Source organism: Acinonyx jubatus, chromosome D1, assembly GCF_027475565.1.
Source record: "Acinonyx jubatus isolate Ajub_Pintada_27869175 chromosome D1, VMU_Ajub_asm_v1.0, whole genome shotgun sequence".
Taxonomy (NCBI): domain Eukaryota; kingdom Metazoa; phylum Chordata; class Mammalia; order Carnivora; family Felidae; genus Acinonyx; species Acinonyx jubatus.
The window spans coordinates 70,583,775-70,598,020 of record NC_069390.1 but is presented as its reverse complement, the minus strand read 5'-3'; positions in this window follow the sequence as shown (position 1 = coordinate 70,598,020).

Below are 14,246 nucleotides of genomic sequence, written 5' to 3'. Positions count from 1 at the left end.
TCGGGGCACGATGGATAAGTAGGATTTAAGTAGGAAAAAAATAAGTAAAAACTTTCTGGTGACAGTATTTTTGCGAAGAAAAGAGCATTATGTTTATATTAGACATTAAATTTAATGAAAAGAGCCATGCATTAAAAAAAATTAACTTTTATTCATTTTTGAGAGACAGAGAGAGACAGAGCATGAGCAGGGGAGGAGCAGAGAGAGAGGGAAACACAGGATCTGAAGCAGGTTCCAGGCTGTGAGCTGTCAGCACAGAGCCCAATGAGGGGCTCAAACCCATGACCTGAGCGGAAGTCAGATGCTTAACTGACTGAGCCACCCAGGCGCCCCCCATGCATTTTTATTTTTACCTACTTGTAGTCTGGAAATTAAGATGAGAACCACCACATATATTCTATGCATTATATAATAGATTATGATTTTCATTATAATTAAGTAAACAATTCAAATACATACCTTTATATCACCACCCAAAACCATGATACTTCATATAAAATGGTACTTTGTTTTACATTAGAGAGAATCTGAAGACAGATATCATCTGCTTGTCTGGTTCAAGATTGCACAAGAAGTAGAGGTTTTTCAGATTTCCTCTTTTTAAAAAAATTTTTTTAATGTTTACTTATTTTTGAAAGAGAGGGAGGGAGGGAGGGAGAGAGAGAGCAGAGGAGGGGGAAAGAGAGAGAGACCAAGAGTCCAAAGCAGGCTCTGCGCTGACAATGAGAGCCTGATACAGGGCTTGAACCCATGAACCATGAGATCATGACCTGAGCTGAAGTCACTTAACCGACCCAGCCATCCAGGTGCCGCATCTCAGATTTCCTTCTAATTCCTGATTTGCCCCTGGTCAAATGTGATTATGGAAAAGATAGGCATGAGATGGACAGGGAAGGTGCAAGATGAGTGGCTGCATATAAGGGAACTTGGGCAACAATTGCAAAGCTCACAGTTCTACTTTCATAACCCTGGAATGCTCTTATGAAGCTAATAGGTTTTGATACCTATTGATGAAAGTGGGCGTGTGGGAAAGAGATTATAATGAGTGTTCTCCTTAATACAACCAAGAAGAAAGAATCCCTCTTCTTAACTATCAGGTTATTCTGACACGTCAAATTCCAGGAGGCTGATCCAAACCTTCTATGAATTGCCTTTTATTCTATGTCTTTATGCTTGGACTGTCCACCCTAGTCCAGAGGTACCAGAGGTGACAGGGGACCTTTTCCAGGACATCACTGTGTGCCTGGAGAGAGTCATGAGAGCTTTGTTTGCAGATAATCTATCAATCATCTTTTAGTTAAACAGCATGTTGATTCTATACTATAAAACAGTAAATTGTGGGGCACCTGGGTGGCTCAGTCGGTTGAGCGTCCGACTTCGGCTCAGGTCATGATCTCACAGTTAGTGAGTTCGAGCCCTGCGTCAGGCTCTGTGCTGACAGCTTAGAGCCTGGAGCCTGCTTCATATTCTGTGTCTCCCCATCTCTCGGCTCCTCCCCTGCTCATGCTCTTTCAATAATAAATAAATGTTAAAAAAAATTTAAACAGTAAATTGTTATTTTCATCATTCTCTTAGTGTTTTGGTTGCTCTTCTTTGACATAAATACTTGACAAAGTAAAGTTAGAATTTAAATGTATTGCACATAATCTTCAAAAAGAAACAGATTTGGAGGATGATTGAAGGTGGAGATGGGGTGAAAATATTGAGGACATTATAGAATAAATTGGGAGTGAGCCATCTATAAACATTTCATTTCATTGCCTACTAGATATTTAGAAATACCAATGTGGAACATGGGGGATATCTTCTATTGGGAAATTTAGGTTAGAGAGTTATGGTTAAAGCCATAGGGATGTGGAGCTCATTGAGGGAGGCCGTGCAAAGCACACTTAGAGAATCACAGTCTACCAAGGGTGCTAATAAGAAGTCTAGATGAATAAAGAAAGATAGTAACCAGAATGAAGTGGGACCAGGAGGGTAAATGCCAAAAAGCCAAGGGGCCAGTGGCGTGTTTACATATCCAGGAGATCCTCCTTCCCCTCCCCCATCCCCCACATCCCCATGTTCCAGCGCACTGTTCCCAGTCTCTCTTCTTTTAATAATCTTACTGTCAGTTCCCAATAAAACTGAAACCACCTGAATTTGGTGGGCAGGAAAATCCTCCATTTATGTTTTTTCTTTCTGAATCAGTAAGAGGAAGATCTGAGAACCCTCGCTCTGGAGAGTGAGGCCAAAAGTAACTACTGTACTTCTTACCATAGGAAACCACTTGAGAAGATCTAATCTGGTTTCATATAAATAATCTAAGTTATGAAAGTTTTTATTTTTATTTTTTTATAAATGTTTACTCATTTTTGAGAGAGAGAGAGAGAGAGAGAGAGCATGAGTGGGGGAGGGGAAGAGAAAGGGGGACAGAGGATCCAAAGCAGGCTCTGCACTGATGGTAGTGAGCCACATGTAGGGCTCCAACCATGAGATCATGACCTGAGCTGAAGCGGGACGCTCAACTGACTGAGCCACCCAGGTGCCCCTGAAAGATTTCAATTAGACTACATCGGGAATTCTTAGTGATGAGAAAATAGTTAATTGGTGAGAAATTATAGCCTGAGGGGTGCTGGGTGGTTCAGTGGGTTAAGTGTCAGACTTTGGCTCAGGTCATGATCTCACAGTTCATGAGTTCGGGCCCTGCATAGGACTCTGTGCTGACAACTCAGAGCCTGGAGCCTGCGTCAGATTCTGTATCTCCTTCTCTCTCTAACCCTCCCCCACTTACGCTTTCTCTCTCTCTCTCTCTCTCTCTCTCTCTCTCCCAAAACTAAATAATAAACATTAAAAAAAAGAAGAAATTATAGCCTGATTTTTCTCCTACATAGAGCAAGACTTATAACTCTATAACTCATTGCCATAAATTACCTCATGGGAACGTGCATGGAAAAGAAAGATGGCAAGTTCTGTCCAAAATGACAGAGCTTAGAAATGGATTACAGGACAATTTATATCTTGTCCTCCTTTTGCTAGAGTTTGAGCATATTTCTACGTTAGATTTTTTTTTTTTAAGTTTATTTTATTTGAGAGAGAGAGAATCCCAAGCAAGCTCCACACTGTCAGTGCAGAGCCCAACACAGGGCTCAAACTCATGAACTATGAGATCCTGACAGGAGCTGAAATCAAGAGACAGATGCTTAACTGACTGAGTCACCCAGGCACCCCTCTACATTAGGTTTTTTTTTTAATAAAGAAGGAAATATTATTCTCTCTAGAATATGTACAGAGAAATCATTTTATTATTTCTGACTGTCTTGTCATAAATGATTCTGGTGTCCCCATTCATGAGTTTATGGTACTCTATGCTTTTCCTAAAAAGATTAGATTTATTATTTGTATTTATTATCTTTTTATCTGTTTAATTTAGAAACATAGTTTCTTTGATTTTTAAAAAATGTTTATTTATTTTGAGAGAGAGAGAGTACATGCGGGGAGAGGCAGAGAGAGAAGGAGAGAGAGAGAATCCCAAGCAGGCTCCGCACTGTCAGCCCAAAGCCTGATGTAAGGCTCAGTCTCATGAACCATGAGATCATGATCTGAGTTGAAATCAAGAGTCAAAATCAGTCACTTAAATGACTGAGCCACCCAAGTGCCCCTCTGTTCTAGTAATTTTTAAGTTGACTAAATAGCATACACATATTCCTTTTTTGTTTAAAACTATTCCTAGGTGCACTTAAATATTTACAGGAGTTTATGAGAGCTATGTGATGTCTAAAAATACAATTTCTTTTCACATGAGCAGTTAATTGTTGCTACTACAAATTCTAAAACATAAACAAAGAAGACAATAAATTAATAAAAAGAATACCAACAAGCTATTATCAAACTTAATCCTAAGAGTTTTAGCTCTCCAGATACTCTTCTGTATACGTTTTTCATTATGTTCATCTATATCCATAATTTTAAAAGCCCTAAATTAAATCCTATGTTATGTACCAATTTGTAAAGATACTAATATTTTTTAAGCACTCCACTGATACAGGCTTTTATAAATAACATCTTATTATTAAGTGTATATAGATAATTAGTAGTTAGAAATCAGGTAATGTCAAATGTAATTTCTCAAATAATTCTTTGTTTCAGTCAAGATATCCTTTCCAGTAACTTGAGTTTGACAAATTGCTTTTAACCAAATCATCTAGAATTCTTTTTTTCTTTTTCCCGCCTATTTCCTATGTCCCTTTTCCCTAAACCCATAATTAAATCATCCAGGATGACAGACATGTGACCTTACACTTTCATTTTGCCAAACCAGCCATAAGAATCATTCATATTTTGATCTCAAATGCCAATTTAACTTCTAAAGAGTGGCTAGAAAGTGATCAGAATGAAGGGATTTAAATAGCTGTTTTGAAGATACAATGACATTAGAGCCTAAGTTTTTGTGAGGAGAGGGCAGAAATTATCAAACAAGGGAAGGATTCAAATACCATATTCAAATACAGTTAGATGTAAGGGTAAAAACAAGAGAACGTGGGACATGAATTTATCATGCAGACATTATTTTTGTAAAAATTAACTACAAGATTGAATCAGCACTAAGAGGTGTTTGTAGTCAGTATTTTTAGAGATTAGGAAGGGAATTAATCTCATTGAACAAAGGGAAAGTATATCCTGCTGGTCTTCTGTACTGCAGAAGCCTAATCCAGGGAAGCTTCAAGAATCTTGATATAAAGATAGTCTTCAAATCAAATTTGGTCTGTTCAGAAGCATTGGCTGGACCATGGAGACCTGAAAATTTCAGCTTCTGTCCACTGAACTGAGAACACAGAGCCACTTATCCAACTGGGTGTCTTTTCTTTCAAGTGTTGATGAGACCAATTATAGAATCTTCAAGTGGGTACAGAGTTCCAAGGGGAAGAATTCATTTATCTTTAACTTAAATATTCTAAAAAAGAATTTCAATTTAACCACCAGGAAGTTTGCATCTTTCTTAAAGCCAATGGTAAAATGCCTAATACATATGTATATATTATGTGTGTATCTATATATTATTATTTTCAGTTTTCACTGGAACTATGGAATAATAATCTGTACTATTGCTTAGAATTTTATAAATTAATAAGACTCTTTCTGTTATTTTATGGTTCCACGTGTGTCAAAATAGACTGAATTTCTGTAGAATTTTCTTGGAAAATCTTGTTATAGAATGTGAAAAATGATTTCTCATTTTTCAGATTGTGGCCTTTTAAAAGTGGCCAATAACTACCCAAAAATTGGTGATGTGGGAAGATGTCATTTGTGACATGTTGGAGTATCGTAAATGAGGACTTTTGAATTCACTCTTGTCTAAAAATCAGGATGCTGATTACCTCTGGTCATTTATTTTAAAGCATACTCTATTAAATGAAACTAGTTGTCTTTTAAATTTGGGCTTTATGTATTTTCAAATGTGGATGATAGTATGTATGATATGATTGAGGAATATATTGAGGAGTATATATTCTATTTTAAACAATACATCCCCTTTACATTAAGATTTCTTAAATGTGCAAGTGTTGACACTGAAGAGAAATCTTGTATTAAGAATGGATGGGAGAAGGTTATATAGAATTGAACAAAATATTTGAAGTAATTTTGGTTTGTGAAGATTTTATTTGTTTATATCTGTAAGCTTTTGATGACAGATATATTGTCTTCTATATCTTTGTATCTCTACCAAAAAAGGTAAGTCTCTGTTGTTCTGTACATGATACTAAATAATAAGCTTATTTTGGCACTTTTGAATAAAATGTCTTTTAACTTTAAGAGAAATAAAAATTGAGCTAATTCCTTCGTCCTTCACACATATTTGTATTCTCTTCTTTCCTCATATGGTGGCATCATAATTTTTCTTACATTTTGTTAACTAACCCCTGTGGAAAATGAAAATCGTAGATGAATCATAAATTGTATTGTAATTATAATTCTTTTTTATTATAACATCTTTATTTCCACTGGCCTTTATAAAATTTTACTGTGATGGCTTTCTATAAACCTATCACAAACTCCTCTCTAATCTCTCCGAACTGGAGTTAAGATTTCTCAAGATTTAAAACATATCTATTAATTTCCCAGTTTCCTCTAGAGTTTGTTTTACTCCATTTAGGTTCAGAAGTGATAAAAAAGAAACTGAACAGAGAAAACTTTCCGGAGGTTCCTAACCTTCCAGCAAAGAGCCCCCTCCCCAGGGACGCCTCCATACCACACTGACAGGTCAGTTGAAAGCATTGCAGTCTATTTGTAACACAGCAAATTAGTCCTCTTCGGGCATTCCAGCTCAGGATCTGATATGCTCTTCCTTTTTGGCACAATTCATACTGATTTTTAATTTTTTAGGAAAAAAAAAAATCTTGCAAGGGGTGCCTGAAGGCTCTGCATTGACAGTGCAGAGCCTGCTTGGGATTCTGTCTCCCTCTCTCTCTCTCTCTCTGCCCTTCCCCCACCCTCTTTTTCTCTCTCACAAAATAAATAAGTAAATGTTAAAAAAAATCTTGAGGAAGGGATGGAAACTTATGTTTTTCTGTTTATTAAGCAATCTGAGATGCAACTAAATTCCAGGTTGGGAAAATGAAAAAGTATATATATTTTCTATACATAAAAATAAAACTGAAGCACCTGGGTTGCTCATTGGGTTAAGCTTCTGACTCTTGACTTTGGCTCAGGTCATGATCTCATGGTTCCAGGGTTTGAGCCCTGTGTGGGGCTCTGTGCTCACAGTGTGGAGCTTGCTTGGGATTCTGTCTGCCTCTTTCTCTGCCCCTCCCCTGTTTTTTCTCTCTCTCTCTCTGCTACTCTCTTTCAAAATAAATTTTAAAAAACAAAACCAATATAGGCTTTTATGTCAATGGCAACTTGGCAGAAAACTAACTCATGGCTTAAATTTTATAGGCAATTGTGCCTTTGTCGTATCAAATGATATTCTAAATCATTCTGACCAATAGACGTATCTTTCTCCTTAAAGCAGAATTGTAGCAATTTTGTGGGAGCACATGTATGCTGCTGGCTCCTAGTAAGATCCTAGGGACATGGGGTGCCAGATCCGAAAAGGTCTTTGGAGAAGGAAGTAGTGGGGGGAGGAGTGCATTCATGACCCTCTTCTTCCCTTCTCCTCCATGCTGCTTGCCCTCTCTTGCTGACTTCCAAATGCTGATCCTCCTGCTGACCCTCTCTACCCTTTCTGGCAGCTTCCATCTCACCCCTCCTCCCCCAAGTTGTGGCCAGTGTAGTGGGTTCCTGGGCATTGAGTCAGCCCCTACCCCTTTGTGTATTGGTAATATACATTGACATGATTTCCTAAAACAGAAGATTTAGTTATTTTCTTTGAATTTTTATTTTGAAAATTATGCAGGCGAGCCATTTTTCCCTCTAATTCCTATCTGCACTAAGTGGTAGAAAAAAAAAGAAGATAGTTTCTGTTTAACTGATGAATGTGGCTTTTACTCTTTAATGTTAAGAAAATTATGGCTGTTTCATGGATTTCTTCTATTTCTTCTGCAGTCCCATACTTGTAATTGTTAAGTAAATTTTTCTCATTTTCTCCTTCAATGTCCATGAAAGCAGTGCTGAAGAATCAGAATATCTGGTCAAAACAAAAGAACTGAAGTGACCTTAAAAAGGTAGTGTCTTCTCTCTGTATGGGAAAAAGGGAGGTATTTAGATTTCTCAGTTACTGTCAAATGCATCATGGCTACAGAGATGCAGTGGGTCCAAGCTCCTTGGAGTTCATGACATTTGAGTGACCTCAGGGGGACAATTGACAATTTTGCAAAGTTGCTAGAGGTCTGTATGTAAGGTGGCCACACATAACCTGCTCACTTGACTTCTAACCTTTCTATCTTGTTGATTTGGAGACTGTTATCTAGGCTTATGCAACATTCTCTATGGCTTGAGATGAAATTTTCAAGCCCGTCTTTTACTGCCTGACTTTTTTTTAATGTGCTAAGCTGGAAACAGGATTTGATTTCCTGAACTGCTCATCTGCTTTGTCCATGCCACTAAGGAATTTAGTTCATCTTTCATCTCATTCGTGTTCTTTTGAAACAAGATGCTTTGGGGCTCAAGTCTTTTCAGTTTATTTACTTATTTACATTTATTACATTTGTAATACATTACAAATATATTTATTTACATTGATATAGGAGATTTTGTGTTCTCTTTTGTGTAACAATTCACAATTAAAATGTAAATAAATAAAAGTCTGATGCTTCAGGATGCTTCCCTGATGTACAGTCTCCTTGTAAAATGCATAATTGCATTGTATATCAGTGTTCCTTCAATATTATTAAAGTATTTTAGAATTAAAAAAAAAACCTTTAAATAAATAAAGAAGTTTTAACTGATAAGATCTTGGCTCCAGTACAAGGATCTATAAGTTATTCCTTAAGTGGACAGGAAAGAATATACGTCACTGAAATATGTCCCATTCTGGGGTGCCTGGGTGGCTCAGTCCATTAAGCATCTGACTCTTGGTTTCTGTTCAGGTTCAGGTCATGACCTCAACAGTTCCTGTATTGGAACTCCCTCTGTCAGCAGGGAGCCTGCTTTGGGATTCTCTCTCCCCTTCCTGATTGTGCTGTCTCTTTCTCAAAACAGAACAAAACAAACAAGCAAAAAAACTAGTCCCTTCTTAAAATCTCAGGTGATGAAAGTGTTTGGAGCAGTTCAGTTACACAGTGATACCTACCACTGAGAAGGGAAAACAAACAGCCTAAAAATTTATAATGTCAAAATTCAAAATCCCGTCCCCTTTCAAAAAGAAAGTTTTTCTTGGAGTCTACTCATAATTATCTTTCTCATTTCTGGAACTTTAGGAACAAGAGAACAAGCTCGGCCTGATACATCAAGTTTGGGCGCGAGTGGCAGCACCAACTCATTTGTTAATTGTAGAAGATACAATTATCCAATTACAGTTTGTTTTTAAATTTTTTTAATGTTTACTTTTGACACACAGAGAGAGACACACACACAGAACGTGAGAAGGGGAGGGACAGAGAGAGAGGGAGACACAGAATCCAAAGCAGGCTCCAGGCTCTGAGCTGTCAGCACAGAGTCTGACGCGGGGCTTGAACTCACAAACCGTGAGATCATGACCTGAGCCGAAAGTTGGTCGCTTAACCGACTGAGCCACTCAGGCACGCCCAAGGCTATGTGTTTTATAAGAGCATTTTCTTTCCATATTTTCTTTCATGTCATTTTTACTTTTTGTTTTATAAGAGAATAAAAATTCTTGCCATATAAAAAAATGTGGCCAGGTAAAGGAATAAATATCTTATTTTCATGGATAAGATACCAAGGAAGTCCCAGATGGTAAGTGTAATAATTGGGAAGTTTTCTAATGGCTTCACTTTGATTTCATTTCAGTCATAAGTAAGTTTCAGGTTATATTAATTCTTTTTTTTTTTAATTTTTTTCTTACGTTTCTTTATTTTTTAGAAGCAGAGAAAGAAAGAACACAAGTGGAGGAGGGGCAGAGAGAGTGAGAGATACAGAATCTGAAGTAAGCTCCAGGCTCTGAGCTGTTAGCACAGATCCCGACACGGGGCTTGAACTCACGACCCGTGAGATCACGATTTGAGCCAAAGTCGGACGCTCAACTGACTGAGCCACCCAGGAGCCCCATCAGGTTATATTAATTCTATATAAGTAATCAAACCTAAGAGGTAGATAGAGTGAATGTGATAAACATCTCCAGGACTATCAAGAATAAGATACTTTTGATGTGATGGCTGAGAAAATGTACCAAATAGAAATGCAAACATTCATCAGTTGATGAACATTTAGGCTCTTTACATAATTTGGCTATTGTTGAGAGTGCTGCTATAAATATTGGGGTACAAGTGCCCCTATGCATCAGCACTCCTCTATCCCTTGGGTAAATTCCTAGCAGTACAATTGCTGGGTCATAGGGTAGATCTGTTTCTAATTTTTTGAGGAACCTCCACACTGTTTTCCGGAGCGGCTGCACCAGTCTGCATTCCCACCAACAGTGTAAGAGGGTTCCCGTTTCTCCACATCCTCTCCAGCATCTATAGTCCCCTGATTTGTTCATTTTAGCCACTCTGACTGGTGTGAGGTGGTATTTGAGTGTGGTTTTGATTTGTATTTTCCTGATGAGGAGTGACGTTGAGCATCTTTTCATGTGCCTGTTGGCCATCTGGATGTCTTCTTTAGAGAAGTGTCTATTTATATTTTCTGCCCATTTTTTCACTGGATTATTAGAAGTTGTGGTTTATATACACAATGGAATACTATGTGACAATGAGAAAGAATGAAATATGGCCTTTTGTAGCAACGTGGATGGAACTGGAGAGTGTTATGTTAAGTGAAATAAGTCATACAGAGACAGATACCATATGTTTTCACTCCTATGTGGATCCTGAGAAACTTAACAGAAGACCATGATGGGGGTGGGGGAAGGAAATAAAAATAAAAAAAGGTTAGAGAGGGAGGGAGCCAAAACATAAGAGATTCTTAAAAACTCAGAACAAACTGAGGGTTGATGGGGGGTGGGAGGGAGGGAAGAGTAGGTGATGGGAATTGAGGAGGGCACCTGTTGGGATGAGCACTAGGTGTTGTATGGAAACCAATTTGACAATAAATTTCATATTAAAAAAAAAAGAAATGCAAACTGTCCCATCTTCTAATATCGAAGGCAAATATTGAATGTCTTTAAAGTAGCTAATTCTGCCTGGAGATACAATAAAATCTGAGAGAAATAAGAAGAATGCTAGCTATAAAATTTTCTTTGAAAAGGAAGAAAACTTAATATTATCAAACTTCAGATGTATTTGCTGTTACTCAGCAAAATGTTAGCATCTGTAAAAAAATCTCAGGAACCACAGGCAAAAATAGAAAAGGAGTGTTAGATTGAAGCTCCAGCAGATAAGATTATACAATCTGAGATCACTTGGAAAGAGGCAGCAAGTCAGGAAAAAACTTGCAATAGAGTCTCTCTATTAGTCAACACAGTGCTGCATGAAAGATGTGGGAGGGGAAGAAAGTTAACTACAGAATCTGAGTGTTAGGGTGAAAAAATAATGGAACATTTCTGATAACTATTTTCAAAATTTGGAGAATCATTTCTGTCTTAGTCACTCATTTAAGGGAATAAAAGGCAAAAAAGAGGCTCCTTGTCTCATGGCTCTCAGTGAGCCAGGCTTTGAGTAGGTAAACCCTTGTCACTTGGAAAATGTGAAGAGCAGAGTTTATACCTTCTTGAACACTGGACTTGGACCTAACCTTGAACAACACCATATCTCTTTTGTTGAGGCTCCCCTGTGTTTCATTAATCACAACCTTTTGGAATTTCTCCTACTGTGCCAATCATTTCAATATTTTCTTCTGAAACAATAAAAACTGATCTCCTTTTCACTGTGTATCCAGAATTCTCGGATATTTCTCACAGCTTGGTATGCTCCAATGCCTAAGCATAAACCAATAGGAATGGAACACAAGAGCTGTAGAAAACACCTACTCATTTCCTGAAAGTCAGATTCCTTTGCCCCAGATATTTTTTGCAGCTTTCCTGCTGGATGGGACAAGGCCACAAATTGGAATTTTACATACACCTAGATAACAGCCAGTGGTTGACTATGTCAGTCTACCTCTTGACCACCTCTGCTATTTGGGCAGCCATGTGAGAGAGCACATCTTCCAACTCATTTCAATGTGGAGGCTCTTGTTAGATCAGATTAGTCTATCCCCTAACTGGTCCTAAGAGAGGCTTTCACTTGCACCAACTACCCATGAGAAGTGAACCCTCAATGTCATGGGATTAAGCACATTAGTGATTATGTGGTTGCTTCATATTTCAGTCATTATTTATCCTATGACTGTACTCCAAAGTATTTCTTTCTTTCTTAAAACATTTTTTTTACAAGATACAGATATCACATGGTATTATAGAATTCTCTATTTTCTATCATCTGTATTAGTTTTTCAAATCTAAACAGGTTTTGTTTTATGCACTGCTTAGAGAAGTTAATACCACTTTATGTTTAGTAAGTAATTTAACACATATGTCAGTTTAGAAACTGATAGTCTCCATTATTCAAAGTGTTATTTCTTGTTTCCCTATCTCTTTATCACTTTATGTAGGGTCTTCATCTTCTACTAGATTATATTGATTATCCTAGGGAAATCTCAAAATCAACACTACAGAATAAAATTATGCTGTCGGTATTTCATACCTTAAAATAATGGACTTTTCTTAGTCTGTGAGTCTGGAAATTAATCTATTTCTTGTCTGTTGTTGACATTTCCCATTAGTATTTTTTGTCCTATTATGTTAGCTGTATTCTGAAAAATCATGTTTCAATGCTGAAATAATATTTGCTTACATGAACTCTTTTGCTCATTTATTTATTCATGTTTAATTTATTGTATTTTATGGTCTAAGTACTGCATTGAATAGTGGGAATAGAGTTGTAAGTGAGACAAATACTGCCTCTACTCTCTTAGAATTTTCAACCTAATAAGTATCAGTCTAATAAGTTTCAATCTAATAAGTGTCTACCAATGTGATGAAAGTTTGTTGATAATCAGTCAAGATTCGATGAATGACTAAGGTTTAGAGGAATGATAATGCCTGTCAGATACTTGGATTTATCCAACTAGGTCAGCCTTGAAGAGAAGATTAAGCATCACTCCTTTTGCATACTAAGCTGAGATATATACCACTTCATTTCTTCTACCCCAATCTGGTTCAAACATGCAAGTAAAACACATTGCTCACAATGCAGAGGAGCCTTGAAAACATTATGTGAATGTTTACAAAATACAAAAATAAAAATACAAAAAGCCACATGCTGTGTGTGACTGACTTTGCATGAAATGTATATGATAGACAAATCCATACAGACTGCAAGGAGAGTTGAGGTTGACAAGGGATGAGAGGGTGAAAAGGGAGTAAGTATTAAAGGGTATTTATTTCTTTTGGGGGTGATGGAAATGTCCTGGGATTAAATCGTTATGATAGTTGCACAACTCTTGGGATATTACTAAAAACCACTGAATTATGTACTTTATAATTTTTTTATTTTTGAAAGAAAGAGAGGGGGAGGGGCAGAGACAGATGGAGAGACAGAGAATCCCAAGCAAGCTCCACGTTGTCAGCACGAAGCCCCATGTGGGCTTCAATTTCACAAACCGTGAGATCGTGACCTGAGCCGAAATCAAGAGTTGGACGGGTAACCGACTGAGTCACCCAGGTGCCTCTGAATTATATATATACTTTAGAGGAATGACTTTTATGGTAAGTAAATTTCATCTTACTAAAACTGTTATTAAAAAAAGAAGAAGAAAAGGCTGGCACAAGAACAGACACTCAGATCAATGGAACAGAATAGAGAGCCCAGAAATGGACCCATAAACGTGTGGCCAACTAATCTTTGACAAAGCAGGAAAGAATATCCAATGGAATAAACACAGTATCTTCAGCAGGTGGTGCTGTGAAAACTGGACAGCGATGTGCAGAAGAATGAACCTGGACCAGCTTCTTACACCACAATCAAAAATAAACTCAAGATGGCTGAAAGACCTAAACGTGAGACAGGAAGCCATCAAAATCCTCGAGGAGAAAGCAGGCAAAAACCTCTTTGACCTTGGCCACAGCAACTTCTTACTCAACACATCTCTGGAGGCAAGGGAAACAAAAGCAAAAATGAACTACTGGGACCTCATCAAAATAAAAACTTCTGCACAGCAAAGGAAACAAACAGCAAAACTAAAAGGCAACTGACAGAATGGGAGAAGATATTTGCAAATGACATATCAGATAAAGGGTTAGTATCCAAAATCTGTAAAGAACTTATCAAACTCAACACCCAAAAAACAAATAATCCAGCAAAGAAATGGGCAAAAGACATGAATAGACACTTCTCCAAAGCAGACATCCAGATGGCCAACCGCCACATGAAAAAATGCTCCACATCATTCATCATCAGGGGAATACAAATCAGAACCACCATGAGATACCACCTGACACCTGTCAGGATGGTTAACATTAACAACTCAGGCAACAACAGATGTTGGTGAGGATGTGGAGAAAGAGGATCTCTTTTGCATTGTTGGTGGGAATGCAAGCTGGTGCAGCCACTCTGGGAAACAGTATGGAGGTTTCTCAAAAAACTAAAAATAGAACTACCCTGCGAGCCAGCAATTGCAATACTAGGCATTTATCCAAGGGATACAAGTGTGCTGTTTTGAAGGGACACATGCAC